The following is a 23569-nucleotide window of genomic DNA, read 5'->3' on the forward strand; positions in this document are numbered from 1 at the left end:
GCAACCCAGGTTCAATCTTGAACACTGCATATGGTCCCTCAAGTACCACTAGGAGTGATTTGTGAGACAGCTAGGAGTAAGCCCTGAGCACCAGTAGGTATAATTTTCTCCCAGTGCCACCAAATATAAGAATATGATAAATATGAATAGTAGCTAAAACCAAAAGATGAGTATGATTCTATTCTAGACAAATTAATTTTCAAACTCTACCCTACACACACACAACATTCCAAGGCAAAACAAAATTAAAACTTCTACCTAAAAGTGATTTGCAAGATCAGTTAAATATAACATAGGAAGGATTGTTTTCATTCACGGCCAATGAGGTGATAAGATACATTTTCAGCTAGTGCATAAATACTAGGTCCCTGCACCTTCTGTTAGTTAAAACAACAGGCAACCCCTAATCTTTTGCCGGTATCCCTTCCTGATCACCTTATAAACAAAACAATACTCCAAAATGTATTGTGCATTTCTGGAATAGAGAACATTTTCCCAGAGAAGCAAAGCCATAAAGAGATGGAAATTCCCTAGGTGAGTCCCAAAACTTGGTCAACAATCCTACAAAGCTTTTTATTATTTTTCTGGGAAGTGTTCACTACAGATACCGCAGGAACCAACAATCCCCTGCAAGGGTGTCCACTTGGCCCATGTTCTACTCTTGGGAAGCAGGAGCTCCACAAATGTGGGGTCAAGGCTGCCAGCACACTTCAGGGCAGCAGTTCTCCAAAAAGGGGGTGTACAAGCGCACCTCTGTATGTCTGGACTGGGGTTGATAGGAAGTTTAGGGAGCTTGTGTGGGGGAAGAGGGTTTGGGCCATACCTAGTGGTGTTCAGGGATCACTTCTGGCTGGGCTCAGGGAACCATATGGGGTACTGAGGATCAAATCCAGGTTGGCTACGTGCAAAGCAAATGCCCCACTCCCTGTACTGTCTCTCCGGCCCCTGATGGGAAGTTTCAGAGGACCACCTTCTGCATTTTCTGCTCCCTCTGGAACAGAGACTTGGGGGCTGGCGAGAGCGCTCAAAGCCTTGCAGACGGCAGTCCCAGGTTCTACTCCCAGCACTGCACAATCACAATTTCCCGAGCACTCTGGGGAGCAGTCCCTGAGCAGAGAGCCTGCAACAATACCTGAGCACCACTAGAGATGGCCCCAAAGCTTCCCCGCCACACCTGCCACACACACACACACACACACACACACACACACACAGCATCCAAAAACAAAACAGTGGCTTCACTCCCCAGTGGGCAGGACACCTGATTTCTATTTCCATCGTCCATAGCTACTTCTTCAAAGCAGGAGCTGTCCTATTTGCTTGGACGGCCTGGACAACACTGCACACTAGGGCAACCACTAGTTGGGCACAAGTGTGACCGAGGAACTGAAGTCTCTCAGTTAACTTCGATGTAAACTTAAAAACCAAATGGTGCTTCATCTTACCCCGGCCTTCCTCTCTCATCGAGGCTGCTGCTGCAGGGGAGACTCTCACATCTTGCTGCAGTGCTCATGCACTTGGCCGCTGAGCTAAGGAGTTGAATGCTATTTGCCACAACAGCTGGGGTCTGAAGCTGAGATGCTGGGAAACATTCCAGCTGTAGTTGCTCGCTAAGGGTCGCACGTTTTTCAGTTGTGGCTGTGGTGCGCTAGAGAGCATGTGCTGGGCTCCGTGCTGAGGGATGCCAGAGAGCACTGGGGCTGGGACGGAGCTCTGGCACACAGGCAGCACCAGTGCGACTCTCGGCCTCCCAGTGGCCAGGCAGGTGTTGCTGCCACTGGGCTACCCCCAACTCCCTGGGAAGCCTTTAAGTCACTTCGAAACAACTTGGGTATGTGAATCTACCAAGTCAACCAAGAGTGTCATGGGTTTGTGTTTTTCTGGTTATAGAAAAAAAAATTCTCACCTAAATAGGTATAATGTAAAAGACACCAAAGTCAAGACTTACTGTGCGTGTGCAGGCGCATGTGCGCGCACGCATACACGCATACGCATACACACACACACACACACACACACACACACACACACACACCCCACACGAAATGTCAACTATCTCATTAATAATTTTTTGTTTGTTTGGTTTTGGGCAATAGCTGGTGGTGCTCAGGGGCTACTCCTGGCTCTGTGCTCAGGGGTCACTCCTGAGGGTGCTCAAGGGACAATACGCAATGCCAGGGTTGAACTGGCATCAGCCAAAAGTAAAACAAATGCCTTAACTTCAGTACTCTCTCTCCAAAGTTACAGTAATTAATGTTGAAATGATACTACTTTGGGTACAATGAGTTAAAGAAAATATATTAAACATGTTTTACCAGCCAGAACAATAGCACAGCAGGTAAGGCACTTGCTTCACATGCAACCAATCTGGGTTGGATTTCTGGCACCCCCCCCCCCATATCCTGCTAGGAATGAACCCTGAGCACAGAGCCAGGAGTAAGCCCAGAGCACGAGCACGGCCTGGTGGAAAACATTTAGCTCAGTGCGAGTGCCATTAGGAGTGATTCCTGAGTGCAGAGCCAGGGGCTGCTGCCTTGAACATTGCCAGGTGTGACCCCAAAGCGAAACAACAATTCTTTTATTTTTTTACATTTTCTTCACCTGCATCCTCCATTTGGTTGAGGCCTGAGAGATTAAGACACTTGCAAGCCGGTTGCTGCCTAGCAAGGGGTCTCCCCAGGTTTGCTCCTGGACAGTGACTGCCCAGCATGTTAAGCGAGTGATCCTGAGAACTGAGCCAGGAGCAAACCATAGGGTATGACCCCCCATCCCCTCGTTTTAAAAAATAAAATATTCTTTTTTTGTTTTGCTTTTTTTGGAGGGGGGTCACACCCGGCAATGCACAGGGGTTACTCCTGGTTCTGCACTCAGAAATCACCCCTGGCAGTGCTCAGGGGGGGACCATATGGGATGCTGGGAATCGAACCCAGGTCAGCCGCGTGGAAGGCAAATGCCTTACCCCTGTGCTATCACTCCAGCCCCCTAAAAAATAAAATATTCTTAAGAAAAGTATGAATAAAAATTTTACAATCTTAGGGTAAGAATGGCTTTTTGAAGCATGTCTTGATAGGCAGATCAGAGAGGATGGTTAGACGACATATGAACACAACAGTTTTGTGCACAAAATGTATTATATAAAGTCAAAAGCTATACCCCAGCCATCCAAGGGAGGGAAAAAAAACTAGTGGAGATTATTCATAACATTGTAAGACAAAAAACATCCTTGGGAAACCTCAAACACAAATACTAGGAAAACTGGTTAAGTTACACTAAAAGACAAATCACGAAGAATTAAAATAGCCACTAGACATGGGAAACTAGGTCCAATCTCACCAGATCCTGAGAACATGAGACTAGCCACACAATGGCTGTCAGCGTTCAAGCTCCCGGCGTGTGGGGAATGGCCACCCCTTGCCTGCACCCTGCTGCCTGGTGGGCACCTCGGGGACAGCAGTTTGGCATTATCTCTGCCAGTGACTCAGCAACTCGACTTCAAGAACTTCCATTCTGGAGATGGCCCGATAAATAGGAAATATCTTCAGCCTGTGAATCTGGACCACGGGGCTGTTAATAAAAGTGAAGTACTGGAAACTACCGTAGTATCCTATAGCAGTCGAATGGGTGACGGGATTAGAGCAGGGTGCTCCCGAGAATGGAATACAGTCCCCACAGCAGTCAAGCTGGACAGCCGTGTTTACCAAGCTCCAGGTCAGGCCAGTTCTCTGGGCCCCCAGATAACAAGACAGGTGAGAGGTTTGTTTCCACTTTACTTCTGTTTACAGTTCATCTGTCACCTCTCTTCTATCCTGTAGCCCATCTCCATTTGCTGCCGGGGGTCCTGTATTTGCGGAGTTTGTCATCTGAGCTCATGAACCTTTTGAAATGGAAACAGACTTAACTTTTGTATATGTGTATTTCACTGAGAAGACAGGCAATCATTTGGTGACAGTCTCCAGAGGCTACTCACCCTTAGCCCTCAAAAGTTAAGCAGCACTGGAATATGCAGTGTCACAGGTAAAGCTGCCAATTAACTTTGCCTTTAAAAGTATTACATGATCATGCCACTCATTTGCTTGCTGGACAGTATGGACTTAGTACATACTAAGTCTTGCTTTGGTTAACAGAACAACTGCCATAAAATTTTGGAATAAATTTCTTTCTCTCTTTTTTTTTTTTTTGGCTTTTTGGATAACACCTGGTGGTGCTCAGGAGTTACTCCTGGCTCTGCATTCAGTAATTACCTCTGGTAGCGGGTTAGGGGAGCATATGGGATGCCAGAGATTCAACCTGGATTGGCTGCGTGCGCATAGCAAAAAATGCCCTACCTACTGTACTATCACTCTGGCCCCAGACTTCCTTACCTTTATTTTCCTTTGACAGTTAGGTTGGAGGAATGGGGATGAGGGTGTGTGTGTGTGTGTGTGTGTGTGTGTGTGTGTAGGCATGGGTGGGGGGGTTGTCAGGCCACACCCAGCTCAGGGGTTACTTCTGGCTCAGCACTCAGGAATTAGTCCTAGCGGTGCTCAGGGGACTTATATAGGATGCTGGGACTCAAACCTGGGTCAGCCACATGCAAGGCAAACGCCCTACCCACTTCAGCCCCACTTTAAACTTTTTTCCCCCTTAAAATTCCTTAGAATGTTACTTGTAAAGACTACATCTGTTAGAAAAACTAGATTGTCACTGTCCTCCCATTGTTCATCGATTTTTTGCCCGAGCGGGCCCAGTAACGTCTCCATTGTGAGACTTGTTGTTACTGTGTTTGGCATATCGAATACATCACAGGTAGCTTGCCAGGCTTTGCTGTGTGGCAGGATACTCTCAGTAGCATGGCGGGCTCTCCAAGAGGGGCGGAGGAATCGAACTGTGGTTGGCTGTGTCGGCCACGTGCAATGCAAACGCCCTACTGGCTGTGCTATCGCTCCAGTCCAATGTGAATTTAATTAAGACAGAAAATAAACCTCTAATATTAGCAACCATGAATACCCAAGAGAAAGAACCTTCACTAGAGAGTTCCTATAGCAATATTCCCAAATGAATACCATAATAAACATCTAGAGAAGTCATTAGGTATAACTAATGGAATTAAAAGAAAAAAGAAACACTTTAATCTTGGAACTGGAAAGATAGTCCAGCAGGAGAGGTACCTGTCATGCACGAGGCAGACGGGGCTTGATCCCGGCAGCCTATATGTTCCCCTGAGCTAGAAGTGTCTCACTAGGAGTGACCCCCAGCCAAGCTGGGTATGGCCCCAGGAAAACAGATAAAAAATAAACAAAAATACTATTAACTAGAAACCTTTGTAAGTATCATCATGAAAGAAAAGAAACAGTACAAAAGCAAATGCAAAAAACATACTGAAATAATACAATCCATTAGACCTAGTAAGTTTCAATTGTTGAAAACAACTCCTTTTAAAATGAAAAGAATGGTAACTTATAAAGAGCAAAAAAACAAGTAAAACAATTGATTCTTCTGACAATAGAAAGAAACCCAAATCCAGTAAAACTGAGATGCACACCACACACACACACACACACACACACACACACACACACACACACAATGCTCAGGACTTACTCCTAAGTTCGCTCCTGGTGGGCTGGTGGGGGGGTGGTAGGGTGGCATATGGGATGCCTAGAATCAAACCCGGGTTACCATGAGCAGGGTATATGACCTACCTGTTATACTACTGCTCAGACCCTCTTTCTTTTGGTTTTTGGGACACATCCAGTGGTGCTCAGGGGTAGCACTCGGAGCAGAGCTGGGGATTAAACCAGGGTCAACCACATGCAAGGCAAGCACCTTACCCTATCTCTCCAGCCCCTGAAGTTTCTTTATTATATTAACAAAAACAATGCAGTTCTCCATTAGTTAATATAGGAAGATATTGAGCACGCCACCAAGTACGGGAAATAACTCAGTCTTTAAATTACAATGTCTTTAACTCTGTCACTGTCCTCCCATTGGTCATCGATGTGCTCAAGAGGGCCCAGTAACGTCTCCATTGTGACACTTGTCACTGTGTTTGGCATATCGAATACGTCACGGGTAGCTTGCCAGGCTCTGCCGTGTGGGGAGATATTCTAGGTGGCTTGCCAGGCTCTCGGAGAGGGGCAGAGAATCGAACTCGGGTCGGCCATGTTCGCTGCGTGCAAGGCAAACGCCCTACCACTGTGCTATCACTCCAGCCCGTCTTTAACTCTAAAAAGCTAAATATTATTAGAATGCTTTTTAAAACAGTTTATTAACAAAAGATGCCATACAACCTAAGCAGTGTGCTATGCCAAATATTTTAAATATCATAAACTACTCCAAATTATGTTTCTGTACTACTAAGATCAAAAACAGAAACAGGTTTTACAGGGTCAGAGAGCTCAATGGGCAGAAGCCCATGCTTTGCATTTTCAGGCGTTTCAGATCTTATCTCCAGAACCACAGAGTCCCCTGAACACCTTCAGGGGTAACCCCTGGGCACAAAAGCTGGTAGTAGCCCCTGCACACTATCTATGAGGCGCAAAGCCCCCAAAATAAACAAAAATATATTTTTCATTCTAAGATAAAACGACACACAAATCATTTAAAAAATAATCCCTTTGGCCATATAAATGGAAGCATGGATGAGTGAGTTTACATTAAATTAAGAAGCTTCTACACTGCAAATGAAACACAAGAAAAAGATACCCCACAAATTAGAATATTTGCCCACTACTCATCTGAGAAGGATTAATATGCAAGATATAGAAAGCACTTGTAAAACAACAAGAAAAAAAAAGCAACTTCAAAAAATGGGGAGAATAGATGAACAGAAACCTCCTCAAAGAGGACATACAGATGTCTAACAGGTACATGAAAACATGTTCTTCATCCCTTATTATCAGGGAAATGCAAATCAAAACAACATTGAGATGTCCCTTCAAGCCTGTGAGACTGGAACACAACAAAAGAATAAAGACCCAGGGCGGGAGAGATAGCACAGCGGGTAGGGTGTTTGCCTTGCACTCGGCAGACCCGGATTCAATTCCCAGCATCCCATATGGTCCCCTGAGCACCGCCAGGAGTAACTGCTGAGTGCAGAGCCAGGAGTAACCCCTGTGCATCGGGGGGTGTGACCCAAAAAGCAAAAAAAAAAAAAAAAATAGAATAAAGACCCATCAGTGTTGGCTTACACGTGGGAGAAAAAACGGACCATCATCCACTACCGGTGGAAATGGCAACTGATTCAACCTTTTGGGAAAACAATGTGGACAAGTCTCAGAACTAAGAATTGAATTTTCATACAATCCAGCAGTTCCACTTCTTGGCCATCTGCCCTAGAGGCCCCAAAACTCTATTTAGGAAGAAACTTGCAGTCCAATGTTCACTGTAGCACCACGCACAATAGCCAAGATCCAAGAACAGATTACTGGGAAAAGACGCTATGGTACACCTCCCAACACAATGCTATTCAGCTCTAAGAAAACCTGAAATCATGCAATCTGCTGCTATGTGGGTGGATCTGGAGAATAACATGTTGAGTGAAATCAGTCAGAAGCAGAGGGACAGGCATAATGATCTCCCTATGGCAATATAAAAGGGTACAGGAATATATTTTTATCTATAGGGATATAAAGAAGCATAGTAGGGAATAACAAATGGTTGGCCAAAGGCACCAACAGAATTTGTCTTACAGAACTAAGCTTATGGGGGGGACACACACCATGATGCATTGGGGTGGGGGGGGGTACGGGACACCACGCAATGCTAGGAACTGAACCCAAGGCTTGAGCATGCAAAGCACACACTCCAGCCCTTTGTCATCTCCCCCCAGTCCTGTATTTCATTTTCTTTGTCCATTTGTTAGAAATGCTTTATCATGAAAGTTTTATAAAAGTTTTCTCTGCTCATTATTATTACAGAAGAACAACAAAAATACTAGATGCTATATGTACACATATCTAGAATCTCCTAATCCAGAAAAAAAAATTTTTCAATGCTTCTTTCTTTCCAAGGACAACTTTGGGATTGTTTCATGATTTGATTTTTCATTTAGTGATACATGGTTACCTTTACCAAAGACATTAAGTACTGTTTCATAATATGATCTAAAATGGTTGACTACTATTTCATGGTACCGACAGTTCTCTAATAACTGCATTATATGTAATATTCAATTATGCTCTGAAGTATTATTATAAACTGAAGGTGTTTCTAAGTCACTGTGATTTAAACAACACTATAGCAACTTCTTTGTATAAAAATATTTTTACTAGGGCCAGAGTGATAGTAGAGCACGTTGGTCATTTGCCTTGCACGCGGCCAACTTGGGTTCAAATCCCAGCATCCCATATAGTTCCCCAAGCACCTCCAGAAGTGATTTCTGAGTGCAGAGCCAGGAGTAACCCTGAGCACTGCCAGGTGTGACCCCAAAAAGCAAAAAATAAATACGTAAATGTTTTTAAGGTAGAAGAAAAAATATATATATATATATATTTTAACTGATTTCAGATCACTTAAATGGAACTGTCAGGACAAAGAATATGCACACTTTTAAGACTATCAGTACATCAAACAGGTCTTCAGAAACAGGTGCCCACAGACATTTCAGCCAAGGAGCATAAAAGTGGCAAGTGGCACCCGCATTCCTAAGCAGTGCTGTGTTCATTTGCTCAGTATTTTAACTTAAAAAAAGGGTGTCATTGTTTTCTGTTTGTTTTGTCTTGGGCAAGGCTCAGGGCCTCCTCCTGGGGGGAGGCGCAGGAGGCCATAGGCGCAGGAGGTACAGGAGGCAGTAGGGAGGTGTTCAGGGGTGTCTCCAAGCTCTGTGCTGGAGAAATGCTCCTGCAATACTGGGAGACCATGTGAGATGCTGGGGATCTTACTTGGGCCTCCCATATGCAAGCATGCTCAGTTCATAGAGTAATTTCCTGGCCCACATATTTTTTTATCTAAGAATATTGGGGCCAGAGAGATAATACAGTAAGGAGTCCTTTTGCCTTGCATGTGGCTGACCCGGGTTCAATTCCCCGCATCCCAAATGGTTCCCCCAAGCACCTCCAGGAATAATCTCAGAACACAAAGCCAGGAGTAACCTCTGAGCATTATCACTATGGCCCCAAAACAAAAAATTCAGAGATAAAGTTGATCTCTAAGGTAACAAGTCTCACAATGGAGACGTTACTGGTGCCCACTCCAGCAAATCTATGAATAACCGGGAGGACAGTGCTACAGTGCTACTTGATACTTAAACTCACTGCAATGTAAACTCACCTTTAAAATAGGCTACACTTGGGGCTTCATATAATTGAAACAATTAGTCACATAATTGAAACACTAACAACAAGAAAGGAAAATCTTGCCATGTGGTGCTAGAAATTAAACCTTAATGCCTCAGGCATAAGGTTCCACCTACAATGTTCTGTTCTCTGATTCTACCTTCCTTTCCACCACATCCCATCACAAATCCTAACCAAGAACCCACAGCACGAAGGGACTGCTTTGCAGAGAGCTGTGTATTTATGCAGCACTCTAGTTTGCTGCTTTTCTCAGGCTTGAAAGATGACCAAAAAAAAAATGACCAAAATACTTTAACACACACACACAGAAATGAAAAGACAAAACAGAGTTGGCATTATTTCTGGGATAATAACTTACCTACATAAAGCTATGAATAGACCAGCTTCTAGACTGCTATATTGTAAAGCTAATAAATTCCAAGTTTTAAAATTATGAATAGAATATCTTATAGACTGCTACATTGTAAAGCTAATAAATTCCAAATTTTAGTATTTAACAAATTAAACACTAGTTATGCTTCAGTGGCATTTGTACATATAGTTTATTTAAAATATCCCCTCCCCCAAGAATAAATAAAACATTTTCCCTCCCTGGATTTAAAATTTCATTCTTTACAAAAGCTGTTTTGCCACCAGTTGTTATAAGACAATTTCAGACATCAGAAACTAGTATTTTTTTTTTAACAAACTTTATAATTTATTTTCATCTGTAGGTTGGAAAACCCCACTGAAGACTTTTTCAACTTAAAAACAACACACGCGCGCACTCACACAAAAGACCAGTTTTAATTGTAGGATCTCACTGACACAAACACAAGGAAATTCTGAGTTATAGATACCTCACATGAAGTTTTTTCCACTGACACTGTAACTTCTGTCAACAGTCAAAGAAAATTCAACTCCGGTCAAAGGTGACAGTTTGACAATCCTGGAAGCTAACATCCTCTGCTTATTTGCACAAGTCCCCACTGCCTGCTCAGGGGAATTAAAGTTTTCATTTCCCTCACTTGATCTCTCAAATTCAAGTTGCTCTGCTTCAGGACTCTGAAGACTCAGGTCTCCAGGGTTCAATCTCATACTCTACCTCCAGGGGAGAGTGTGGCCCACACAGGTGCTAGAGTCACTGGTCCAGAGCAATTAGCTCAGCTTTCTTTAAAAAAGTATCCCTCCTCAAAGTCAACCAAGCACTAATAAAGTTGTCCTCCAAATGAAAATTCTTCTCCAACTCGGAAATCAACGGGTGACTGTAAAACAGCATCAATAAAACAAGCATAGAACCCTTCAAAAGAAAATAGTAAATAAAATGAGCTGGACATTTTTATTCTCAGTCAGTAGACCCCAGAGTAAGTGACAGGCCAGTGATGGCCCTTTCATTTGTAAATAGAGGCCCAGGAGGCGGCAATGCTTGGCTTTCTCCACTGAATGTCATTTCCACTAGAAAATGTTACCTGGAAAAAGACTTACCTTCATAAACTTAAAAATTCCAAATGTCTGAAAAAGGGTCTCTTGGCGGGGGTGGGGGGGTAGAGGGGCAGTAGGAGCCCCTTTTTAGACCCCAAAGAAAGAAAGAAAAGTCTAGGACCATAGTGATAGTTCAGTGTGTGGGGTATTTGCTGCCTAGCATTCAGAAGACTGACCCGGTTGGATCCCTGGCATCCTATATAGTCTCCCCAACCCCCGCCCCAGCACCAGTACCTCCAGAACTAACTCCTGAGTGCAAAGCCAGGAGTAACCCCTGAGCATCACTGGGTGTGACCCAATAATGAAAAAAAAAAAAAAAAAGAAAAGCCTTGGTGAAATCAAAGTTCTTGTTGCAAAGTTGCAGCTGCGGTGGTGGAGAGAAACACAGTTAAGAGAACTGACTGGGTAGGGGGGGTCAGGTTCCAAACCAGCCATCTCTAGTGATGTGACCTTGGGTACTTTAACCCAGTATCTCTGTGGCTATTTCTTCCCTTTTTTGTATGAGAATAACACCCCTCTCAGAGAAGTATGAGTTGAAACTTCTACCAGGGTTTGCTAGGCGAGCTGCAAGCCAACAGCACCAGGGAATATTTTTATTATCTTTCTATTCTTAGGCTGCGGACATCATCTGAAGTACTTTTACCTGAATTTTCTAGTCATTTTTCTGAAATATGGCATAAAAATTAGGTGTTCCCAGATGAGCCCACGGTAAGCAGGGCAACAGTCCAGCTTGGTCAGTAGTTGTTTTAAATACAAATTACAGATGCAGCTGTTACTGGTTAAATTTGACTTAATTTTCCATGCCAAAAAAAAAAATTCTCTAAGAGGTGTGTGGGTAGGGCAGGGGCTGAGGGGAGAAGCAAGCACAACAGAACACACTTAGGTATGTCATGGTATCATTACAGAGTAAAGTCAAATTCACTTTTACTAGCCTGGTGGGCACTGAAAATATTAGTCACTGAATTAATCCTAATAAATAGCAATAATTGATTGGCTCATTGCTGTATTTCCCCATGTCTTCCCCAACCTTTCTCTAAGTAGTCAGAAAGGAAAGTTTTCATATTTTCTGAGAATCTCATTACTGCTCTCAAACCATACTCTCTATCTTAGTATAATTTTAAAAATGAGTCAGCATAAGGACCTCAAAAGACTAGCACTGCATAGAAGATTCTCTCTTTTTCGCTCTTTGCTCAGCTTGGAGATTTTTCTCTTCAGAACAGAAATCTTTAAGAAGAAAAGACTAAATGGAAAGTCCATACTGGAATGGATTCTACAAGTTAGTTTCCGAAAGATAAATTCTTTATTGACCAATATAATTTATTTTTCCTCTTTAACAGTGTTATAATGCATAGGAGAAGGATGTGGTATTATGAATAAACCCAAAGAAGAAAATAATCAGCTTGTGACGAATGAATTTCTCTTTTTCCGAAGCCCAGGTATTTCGCAGACTGCACTATGCTGAGCCGACCCAACGTAGGACCCCCTGTGAAAAGCGAGATCCAGAGAAGACTGCGGCGCGGGAAACCCTTACTCACAGTCTTCACTGAAACCCACTTCAGTGCTAATTGAATCAGGACTCTAGTCATTACACTTGGAATTAGCAGGCTACTTGTTTCAACCACAGAAACAAGATTGTGTGTACTCTATTTTGTTTTTGTTTACTGGCCACACCCATTGATGCTCAGGGGTTACTCCAGGCTCTATACTCAGGAATCACTCCTTTGAAGTATTGGGAGAACTAGCAGGGGATAAAACCTGGGTTGGCTGAGTGCAAGGCAATCGACGTAACCACTGTACTATCTCTCTGGCCCCATGGCGCCTCCATTTTTTAAGGAGGTATACAGCTCCTCAAAGCTCTGCGTTGGGGCGGGAGCGATAGTACAGCCTTGCACACAGCTGACCCGGGTGCAATCCTTGGCACCCCAGGAGTAATTTCTGAGTGGAGAGCCAGGAGTAACCCTGAGCATTGCTGGGTGTGACCCAAAAAGCAAAAAGCAAAACAGAACCAAAAAACCCTCTGCATTACTCTACCCCAAACAACTACGGTAAAAGTGTAGCGTGTAGGTAAGGTCACTGCTTTAGCAGGTTCTCAATCTGATGGGCTTGTGGCAACTGCCCTGAGTTCTCAATCTGATGGACTGGTGGCAATTCCTGACAGGGGAGGCTCTGTGGAAGTTTTACCTCCTACTGCTGGATAGTTTCTAGATTCCTGGGAGAAATCAGATGAATTCTGGTTCCTGGTTCCTCCTGGGAACACCAGGTTTTTCTGTTAACTGTGCCTTCATTGTTGTTGCTTTAAGGATTCCTTCCCAGACTGCGAAACCATGAAGAGACTGGGAGGAGATACAGAACATCTTAACTGGACACTGGGGAATTAGTTCGGGTCAGCTGACCCGAGCTGTACACTGGGCAAAAGATAAACCACATGAGGCCTGATGCTCGTCTTCAATATTTGGGGGGAAATGTGACACAAGGTGGTTAACATGCATGTGGACCTAATTTTGACAATACAAACAGGAAGCACCCCCACCCCAATATTACCATTAAAAAAAAAGGAAACTAAACCTCAAAGGCACCCTCCAAGGAAGTCATGGGTGTGACCAAAACTAACAAAAGTAATGAAACGTTATCTAAAACCAAAAACCACCAAACCTGAGGGTCTCACCCAATTCAAACCCAACACCTGTAGAGCACTAGGCCCTTTTGATAAGAAAAAAAAAGTGTAAATTTAGATATGTGAACTCTCCAAACCAGGTTAGGGTTTCCAGCAGTAGAAAACATGTAGTTATTAAATCCATTCCACTTAACATACGCATACAATAATTCAGAGAAAATGCAATTTTTAACACGCCCCTTCCCCCAAAAAAACCTCCATCACTGTGATTCGATTTAAAAATACCAAAAACTGTCTAATGGAAACTAGATGGGTTAAATATGACTTTCTGATTCCCAGAAATAAGCATACGACTGTGGTATTTCCAACATTGCAGGGGAAAAATACTTCTGATTTTAGAACTGTTCTATCAACAAAGCTCAGATTTAAAGAATTGTTTTTTTTTCCCCTTAAAAACCACACAAATTTGGGGACAATGATACCATTAAGAGCTACCTTTCAGGGGCTGGAGTGATAGCACAGTGGGTAGGGTCATTTGCCTTCCACACTGACACTGGTTCGATTCCCAGCATCCCATATGGTCCCCTGAGCACCGCCAGGAGTTCAGAGCCAAGAGTAACCCCTGTGCATCGCCAGGTGTGACCCAAAAAGAAAAAACAAAAACAAACAACAACAACAAAAAAAAAACAAGAGCTACCTTTCAAACAATATTTCTATTAAGAAGCTCCAGAGTTAAAGTGCAGCTAAGTGCTATTCTATGTGAAAGAATATGCTTCTGAAGAGCTCAGTAAAGAATTTCCAAATGCTCAAAACAAATTAAATGCTTGCTTCCTTTCTGTAGGAATAACAATCTACACTCTAAAGAGAGGGGGGGAAATTTCACCATTAGAATTTCCAGAAACAGGAGAATATGTTTTTGAGATTTATGTTCACAGGGTATTACACTAGTTAGGATCCCTTTGATTCTACCTACCATCTGCTATCTAATCTCCAGCATGTTACTTATCCACTTATAACATCTTCCTTTTATAAGATAAGATGACCTGCGGAGTCTCCCTACCCACAAACAGGTCAAGTAAGCCATCACTAGCACATTATATATATAAGCCACTCAGATCCATTTGAATGTAGCATTAACAAAATTAAGAAATTTGACTATCTGGATTATTACATTATAATTTGTACTAGACTTGATAGTATTTTTGATAGGTAAATACATTTTTTAAAATTCTTAATTGAATTATTGTGAGATACACAGTTACAAAGTTGTTCCTGATTAAGTTTCAGTTCTAAGTAAATTTTTAAACAATCAATTAAGAGTAAGAAAACAAAGATGAAATGAGAAGTTGGGGCATGCATGATATAGGAAGTGTAGACCAAAATATTTATGTTGTAACACTCCAAACTGACCGTGTTTTTCACCTTCCAGGATATATATCATGCACTATTTTAAGACACATTACCACCTTAAATCTTGTAATACCATACACGTTATTATTCTATTAGCAAAAACCCTAAATACTGGAGAGAAGTGTAGTGAGGTTGTGGAAGCATTCATTGCACTGGGTGTACAACGAAAATTTTGCACAACTTGCTGTGAATTAGGCAATAACCAAACAGCTGGTGATAAAAATCTACTTTCCTCTCATGTTATGCTTTTTGAAAAAAGATAATTCCTTCTCTGTGTCTCAACTAGGGGCTTGAAATTTTCACCATCCAGGGTCTATGGGAAACCATTCATCTATTAAGCCAACATTTCTTGAAAAGGGGCCACACAGCTCACTGTGGGTCCCCAGGATATTCCTGTAGGAGGCACAGGTAAAATCACTTAAAAGGGGGGAGCCACAGCAGGAGACAAGGGAGTCCATTAATGGGACAGAAAGGGCAAAGGAAGGAAACGAGGTCGAAACGGGCACCCAGTCAGGAAAAGGTTGAGAAGGTCTGTACTAAGCAATGCATAGCTAAGCAAAGGTGTGGTCCTGTATTAATCAAATGACAGGCATCATAAATTGTCTTAAGGTCAGCAAATTTTCCCTAGGACCAGGAGTCACATGTCTCATTTATATTCTCAATTCTAACAACAATCTTCCTTAAGACAGAAACTGGTCCCAAAACAAGAGAATGGGAAGTCTCCATGTCCATCAACAGGATTTCTCCATTTGAAATGATGAGACCCTGTCTAATTCCTAATTACAAAATGAAGTTAGAAAACCCTGAAAGGCACACTAAATTAAATACATTCTCTTGACGCGCGTGTGTGTTGGGGGGGGGGACGTTATTGGTGAAAGTTGTCTTTGACTATTTGACTATAAACAACCGAACAATAACACAAGACACAAGAACATTGAGGAAAGATGTAAAGTCTGTTATCTTAATTGGACAATATCAAGATTATTTGAGATAATATACTGAACAGCTGAAAGAAAACTGCTTATGGTCCAGGCGCCTGCCCAACCGCTTTGAAAACCTAAGATACAAGCAGATGATAAACACCATTTGCGGATGGGGGAGGGGGGTGTCACACGCGCGACCTAAGCTTAGTTTAATGATGTGGCGACACTGCGGGCCTTTCAAGGGTCCTTCCCTGAGGCCCGTGGAAAGGCAACGACATATGGGCCAATATGAAACTTGGCAGGGCTGGGCGGGGAGCACGTATCTGGACGGAACCGAGCAGGCCACGGACTCCACCTACCCCGGCCTCACTTTCCCTGTTTGTACTCAAGACTGCCAACCCCATCGGGGAGGCCTTTTCCCAGCGTGAACGGTACGCTGCCCAAGCCTGAGGGGGTGACCACGGCACGACGGGCTCCCGAGGGTCCGGGGCCGGACGCGGGCACGCACAGGCGCGGCGCTGGGGGACGCGGGGTCAGCCGTCCGCTCTGGCTCTGGACGCTGTGGGCTCTCAAAGCCAGCCCCATCTTCCATCACGGCGGCCACAAGTGTCCGCGGCGACCCGCAACTTCTCTTCCCGCGGATCCGAGTGCACCCTGGAGCCGGACTCCTGTCGGCTCGGGCCAGCTCTGGGGGACACACCGCTGCCCTCCCGCCCCATCGCGGAGACACTTTTGCACCCTTCCCCCCCGCCCCCTACGACGCAGCTCACCGCCGCACGCAGTAGTCCAGGCCTGCGGGCCGGGGGGCAGGGTGGGGGGTCCTGATGGGGCGTCCAGCCGCACGCAGCAGTCCAGGCCTGCGGGCCGGGGGGCAGGGTGGGGGTCCTGATGGGGCGTCCCGCACCCTCCCGCTCGGCCCATCCGGCTCCTACTCGCCGTCTTGGCTCCTTATAAGGCCCCGCGCCTGGAAGCTTGGCTGCACCCCCCACCCGACACTGCCCAGCGTCCCGCAGTCCCCGCACCCCCGACCCCCCGCGCGCCGCAGATACCTCTCCGCGGCGGGGTGGGGGGAGACAGCAGGAGACGGCAGCCGGCGGTGGAGACGACTCGCCCGCGGCGGCCGCCCCTGCGCGGTCGGCGCGGGCGCGGGGGTCGCTCGCCGCCGCCCCCCGCGCACGCTCGCTCAGCGCACGCCCCGCCCCGCGGCCCGCGGCCAGCCGCCGCCGCCGCCCCCGCACGGCGCCCCCCGGCGCTGCCGCCCGGCCCGGGAGCGATGGCGGCGGCGGCGCGGCCCTGCTCGGCGGGCGCGCCCCGCCCGGACGGGCTCCGCGGCCCCGCCGCCCGCGCGCCTACCTCGCCCGGCCCTGCGCGGCGCCCGCCGCTCCCGGCCGCCGCCTCGCTCGCTGGCTCGCTCGCTCGCCCAGCCGGGCCGCGGCGTGTCGTCGCCTGCGCTGGGTCCCCGCCCGGGGTGCCGGCTCGGGCGGCCGCCGACTCTCTCCTCCCGCCGCCGGGGCCCGCGGGGGCGCGCGCGCTACTCGCGCGCACAGTCCCGGCCGCGCGCGCCGCCCGCAGCCCCCGGGGCGCGCCCCCGCGCCGGCGCGCCGCTTCCTGGTTCCGCCCCGCGCGCTCGGCCCGGGCCCCGCGCACGCCCCGCCGGGATCTGGGGCCCCGCGCGTGCGCCCACCGGGGCGCAGGCTGTGCGCCGCGGGGCTGCGGGCGCGGCGCTGCGGACCGAGGTGACCCCCGCGTGGCCGCGCCTGCCCCCCCGCCCCCCGACGAGCCTCCCAGCCGAGAGCACGTGCTGCTTTGTTTGGGTCGCGCGACCACCACTAGCGGGGCTCGGGCGCGCCGGGGCGACCGTGTTGATTGGCCCCCTCGGCGGCCCGCCCACCTCCCTGCCCCCGGGCCGAGGCCCGCTTGCGGGCGTCTGTCCCTCCCAGGCCGGGGTCCAGAGTCCGCCGCCGCGCCGTCAATTATTATCTCGGACTTGCTCCCCCGAAGGCGCTCCTGCCAGGCTCTGGCCACCTCCTAGCCCGACAGTCTGGAAGCCGGAATGGTGGCCACGGGAGTGGGACCTTCGTCCGGGCCGGCATTTCCTTCCCCCGGGAGTCCCGCTGCCTCCCGTCAGTCACAGTTGCGGGTGTGACTGACCTCGCAGTCCAGAAAAGGAAGCATCATTAGAATCACCCCCTAGGATGATGGGGAAAAGGGGTTTGGAGGGGTCCCTATGTCACGAAATGGGGAGAGGGTCTCACACACACAAACGGCCCTTCCCGTCACTCTGAAAATTATCTTGCCCACAGAGGACCAAGGGGCCGGAGCGATAGTACAGTGGGTAGAGCGTTTGCCTTGTACGAAGCCCACCCGGCTTCCATCCCACTATCCTATATGGTCCCCTGAGCACAGCCAGAATTGATTCCTGAGTGCCAAGCCAGGAATAACCCCTGAGTATGGCTGGGTGTGACCCCAAAACAAAACAAAGAGAGGACCAAGATCTTTAAGGCTTCTCCCTGAACCCCTTCCTTAGAAGATCTCTCCAGCAGCTCTCTCTTCCCCTTGAATAGAGACTACCACAAAAATCTTGGTATCTGGAAACTGATCACAAAGCCCTCCTCAACCCAGGTCACTGTTTGGATCCCACACTCTGGGCCAACACCTGCACAGTGCTCGCCAGGGCACAAGTGCAGAGGGCCTTAAAGTCCAGAGCAGAACAGGCTGGAGCAGGAAGCTGACCAGGAGCATAAGCCCTGAGCATTTGCACCTCCTAGATAATTACTGTCCCTGAGAGTGGATGCTTGCACAGACCGTGTTTTGCTTCCTTACTCTCTGGCAGGAACAGGACTGCACTTAGAATTACCCCTGGTGGTGCTTGAGGGACCATTTGGGATGCAAGCATCTTCCTTGCTGTCCTATCTTTCTAGCCCCACAGGAGAGATAGCACAAACCTCACCCTCCTCATTTTCCACCACACGTAGTTCAGGTACCTCTCAAAAGTGTTGAAGAACAGTGGCCAGAGAGATAGTACAGTGGGTAGGGTACTTGCTTTGCATGCAACTGACCTGGGTTCAATCCCCAACATCCCACAAGGTCCCCAAGCACTGCCAGGAGTAATACCTGGATACGGAGCCAGGAGTAAGCCCTGAGCATCCGCCTCAACAGCAAACAAAAGTGTTGAAGAACAATTTCTTGTTTATTAGATCCTTTTACCCCCAATAGCACCCAACAGCCCATTCACTTTCAAATCCCAGGGTTCAAATCTGGCACTATGCCCTGCCCAGAACAGACACCCAATAAATACTTGAGGAACAAACCCTATACTCTAGGAATAGAAATGGAAAGCAGAAGCGTTACGTAGCACAGAATCTAAAGCCAGGTGCTTGTCAACTCCCTGAGTACATTTTCTGCTGTGATTTCCTCATTGTTACATGGTAATAGTAATGGGACTTTACCTCAGAGAACTGCTGCAAGAATTAAGTGAATCCTTAGATGCAAAGTGCTTCAAACACCATAAAACTCAAGAGCGATATTAGCTCTTGTTATTGATCTTAGTAACAGCTAAGCTGTACACCCTCTTCCTAGGCCAACTCAGGTCTAAGGTACAAGTCAGCTACCACAGCTGCCAAGGACAGTAGCTGTAGGGTGCTAATTTGATTTTGTGAAGGTGGTTTTATTTTTATTGGGGTAATTGACATATAACATTATGTTGATATATTAATATAATTTATTACATTGATAGTTTAATGATCATTTTCTATTTTATTATACTAGGTTATATTATTACTTCATTATGATAATATACATTATAAATTTTGTGTATACCACATACTATTTCTCTACATTTCAAGGTGATCACTGGAATGAATCTAGTTACCATCCATCATCAGTTACAAACTGTTTCTTTTCTTGTGAGCAGAAATTTCTAAGTTATACTTCAAGGACTGGAGACATAGCACAGCTGGTAAGGTGCTTGCCTTGCACACAGCCAACACTGGTTTGATTTCCGATACCACTATATGATCCCTTGAGCCCCGCAGGAGTGATCCGAGTCCAGGGCCAGGAGTAAACCCTGAAGACTGCTGGGTATGGCCCCAAAACAAAGCAAAACAGAAAGATAAACACTCAGCAACTTTCAAATAGGCCCTCCTGGGGCCAGAGATATAGCTTAGCTGCAGACTGCTTGTCTTGCAAGTGTATGACCCTGAGTTTGATTCCTGGCACCATACAAAAAAAGCAAAAAGTCCCATATGTGCACTACTGCATTATTAATGATGGTCATCTCACTGTGTATCAGATTCTGATATCTTACTTCCTTTATAACAGAAAGTTTGCACCTCTTTTTTTCTTCTTTTCGGGTCACACCTGGCGATGCTCAGGGGTTACTCCTGGCTCATGCACTCAGGAATTACTCCTGGCTCAGGGGACCATAAGGGTTGCTGGGAATCAAACCCGGGTCAGCTGCATGCAAGGCAAACACCCTATCCGCTGTGCTCCAGCCCCCAAGTTTGTACCACTTGACGTCCCCTGTAATCATCATCATTCTGTTCTCTGTATTTATAAGTTTTGTTTTTTTTCATTTGCTTTGTTTTTGAGATTCTGCGTGTAAGTAAGATCATAACATCTTTCACCTTTCACTGAACTGGTACTCAGGGCACTAATGTGACCACCCTGGAGCGTGGGCACGTCTCTCTCTTTATGCTTGCATCTCACAACGGATCTCTGACCACGGCACACTGAGAACAGACTGCCTACGTGCACAGCTCAAAGGAGAAATGTTCTGGGGACTCTGAAAAAGGCAAGAATGTTGTCTGCCTTCCCCAGCTTGCCAGTTCATATGTGTGAGTCTCTCTGCTCTGGAGGCTCAAGTAAAGACATATACTTCATAAATGATCAGGACACTGGGCTTACTTCAGGCTCTGTGCTCAGGGATCACTCCTGGAGGTGCTCAGGAGAGTGTGATGCTGGGGATGGAACCTGTACCTGCTGCCTGCCAGGAAAGTGCCCTAATTGCTGTACTATGGCTCTGGCCCCTCTGACATAGTCTTTGGAAGAAGAACGCAACTGTTTTGGGTTTTGTTGTTTTATTTTGTTTTGGGAATCACCCAGCGATGCTCAGGACTTACTCCTGGCTCTGTGCTCAGGGATCACTCCTGACAGGGCTCAAGGGACCACAGAAAATGATGGGGATCAAACTCAGGTCAGTCATGAGCAAGGTAAGTACAGAGGCCTTACCCTCTGTACCATGTCTCCAGCCTTCCAGAGAACACAACTGGACAGGAAGGTAGGATCCAGAAAGACCCTGCAGAGTGCCCCCATAAAAACTCTCCAGATTCTTGCCTGAGATAGTACCGCAGAGGGGCTGGAGCGATAGCACAGCGGGTAGGGTGTTTGCCTTGCACGCGGCTGACCCGGGTTTGATTCCCAGCATCCCATATTGTCCCCTGAGCACAGCCAGGAGTATATTCCTGAGTGCAGAGCCAGGAGTAACCCCTGTACATCACCGGGTATGACCCAAAAAGCAAAAAAAAAAAAAAATTAAACAAAGAGATAGTACCTCAGGTAAGGCACTCACTTTGCATATGGCCCACCCAGGTTCTATCCCTGGTATCACATAGGGTCCCCCAAGCACAGCCAGGAATGAATGATCCCTACACGCAGAGTCAGGAGTAAGCTCTGAATATCATGGGTGTGACCCAATTTAAATTTTTTTTTCAGAAGTTCTGCAGACTCAGGGCTAAAGACAGCTCAGTGGGCTGGGTTCCATCTCTGCCACCTCATGGTCCCTGGAGTATTGCCGGGAGTAGCCCCAAGAAGCTTCTCTGGGTGTGGCCTAGACAAACAACAAAACTTTCGACAGACCCAGAGATGTCCTCTGGAGAGAGAGCTGGTGTAATCGCTCAGCCTACCCTGGCGGGGCCAGGAGAGAAAGAGGTTTGAGAGGGAGCCTGGACATCTGGTGGGCAGCCCAGGTCCTTAGAACTGACCTGCCCCTGACGGGGGCTGATGCCAGCTTCCTTGTCTCCCGCTCCTAGACAAACATGGTCCCTGGGAAACAGTTTTCTAGCCTCACATCCTCTGTCAGGCCTGCCCAACCAGAGAGTGATCACGGGGCCGTTTTCTGGAAATGTCACTGAAACTGCAACTACTCGTGAGTGACCCACATTGGGTAGTTTCCCTCTCCAGACCCGCTGATCCCAGGAATCAAGTGACCACACGGCCACACAGTAAAGGGGCTTTCCCTTCTCCCAGCAGTGATAGCTACTTTCTATTAAGTCCATTCCCACCCTCTAGAGCCAGGGGGAGGGCACTCACCAAACAGAACCCCAGGCCGGGGCTTCAGGATGGAAGCCGAGGGCACAGGCGGGTGACAAGCGGTGCCAATACTTCCCTCTGTCAGAAAGTGGGCAGGGAAGAGGGTTGCCCTTAGATCCACTGCAAAGCCAGCACTGTCTATGGTGTGCTCTTAATCAAAGCATCTAACTTCTCTATGGCCTCAGCTTCCCTTGCTTGTTAGTCAGGGAAAGAGCAGTAGAAGGGAGTTCATTTCTGCAGAGACTGCTTGCTTTAGGGAGTCGCTGGCTATGACGATGGTCTCCTCTTAGGGACAGCAAAGAGGAGATGTTCATTTCCCCCCAGATGCTCTTTAGAATCTTCTGAGCTTTGAGCCATGTGCTGTACTAGAAAGATTTTTTTGGGGCTGAGGCAGGGAAGAGGCTTTGGGCCAACTTGGTGGTGTTCAGGGGCTCCTCCTGGCTCTGTGCTCACAGATCATGCTCTGCTCAAGGAACCATGTGGTTCCAAGGACCGAGCTTAAGGCTCCCACATGCGAAGCCAGTGCTCCTGCCCTTTGTGCCATCTCCTCTGATGAATGTTTTCAAAGGAAGGAAAAAAGGCGGCAGGGGGAAGAGTCTTCGTGTGTGGTGCCAAGCCCAGTGCTGGCTTGCAGGCACTTCATAAATGAGCCCATTCTCTCTTTCCTCCCACTCAAACCCTGCCAACTCCCTGGGTCTCTGGGGAGAGAGGTGGGGGTGCGATCCTGCCGTTCCTCCTGCTCCTCACTCTTCTGCCCCTCACCTGGCTGGGCTCCCTGCCAGCCAGGCCACAAAGGGGCAGGACTCCAGAAAGCCTGCGGGCCCTACTACCTCCTGGGACTGGGTCACCTTACCCTCTTGCTCCCGAAGCCTGGGGCAATGCTGCATTCTCTAGAGAGAGCGGAGGTGTGGAGAAGAAGGAGAAGGAACCCTCCACCCCCACTTTTTTTTTTTGGTGACATCCGGTCAATGCACAGGAGTTACTCCTGGTTCATGCACTCAGGAATCACTCCTGGCGGTGCTCGGGGAACCATATGGGATGCTGGGAATCGAACCTGGGTCGGTGCATGCAAGGCAAATGCCCTACCTGCTGTGCTATTGCTCCAGCCCCTCCACCCCCACTTTCCACCCTCACCAAAACCAGTGTCTCAACCTCCAAAGTCAGCGCAGGCTGCAGCTTGGATGAGGCTCCTGTTTTGCTGTTTTGGGTGGAGAAAAGAGTCAGTAGGATTGGAGCTGGGAGAGGCCAGTGTGGCAGGAGAGAATCTTCTGGATGCTAGGGGTCAGGAGACATGACAGAGAAGCAGGGTCTGTTCTGGTGCTAAAGAAACCCCCAAACTGTTGGAGCCTGGGGACAGCTCTGCTGTCTATGGACAGTCATTAATCCAACAATTTATTTGAGTGTATGGTTTGGGCCACACCTGGCTTACTCAAGGCTTACTCCTAGCTCTGTACTCAGGAATCACTCCTGTGAGTCTTGGGGGACCATATGGGATGCCAGGGATTGAGCCAGGGGACAGTTGCGTGCAAAGCAAGTGCTCTTCCTGCTGTACCATTGCTCTGGCCACAATCCAACAG

The 23569-nt window shown here is 47.2% G+C and overlaps 1 protein-coding gene across 2 annotated transcripts in view; it reads right to left on the bottom strand.

Annotated features, from left to right (window-relative positions):
* Window positions 1-17208, bottom strand: part of STAT5B (signal transducer and activator of transcription 5B) — a 67892-nt gene extending 50684 nt beyond the window's left edge. Inside the window, exon 1 of one of the 2 annotated variants that reach the window (XM_056127056.1) lies at window positions 17037-17208. The gene's annotated coding sequence lies outside the window, so the exon portion shown is untranslated. Of the gene's footprint in view, window positions 1-16732; window positions 16875-17036 lie in introns of those variants that run through there. The other variant, XM_056127057.1, reaches the window with a different exon arrangement.
* Between the last annotated feature and the right edge of the window lie 6361 nt (window positions 17209-23569).

This window comes from Sorex fumeus, unplaced genomic scaffold, assembly GCF_029834395.1.
Source record: "Sorex fumeus unplaced genomic scaffold, SorFum_2.1 ptg000063l, whole genome shotgun sequence".
Lineage (NCBI taxonomy): Eukaryota > Metazoa > Chordata > Mammalia > Eulipotyphla > Soricidae > Sorex > Sorex fumeus.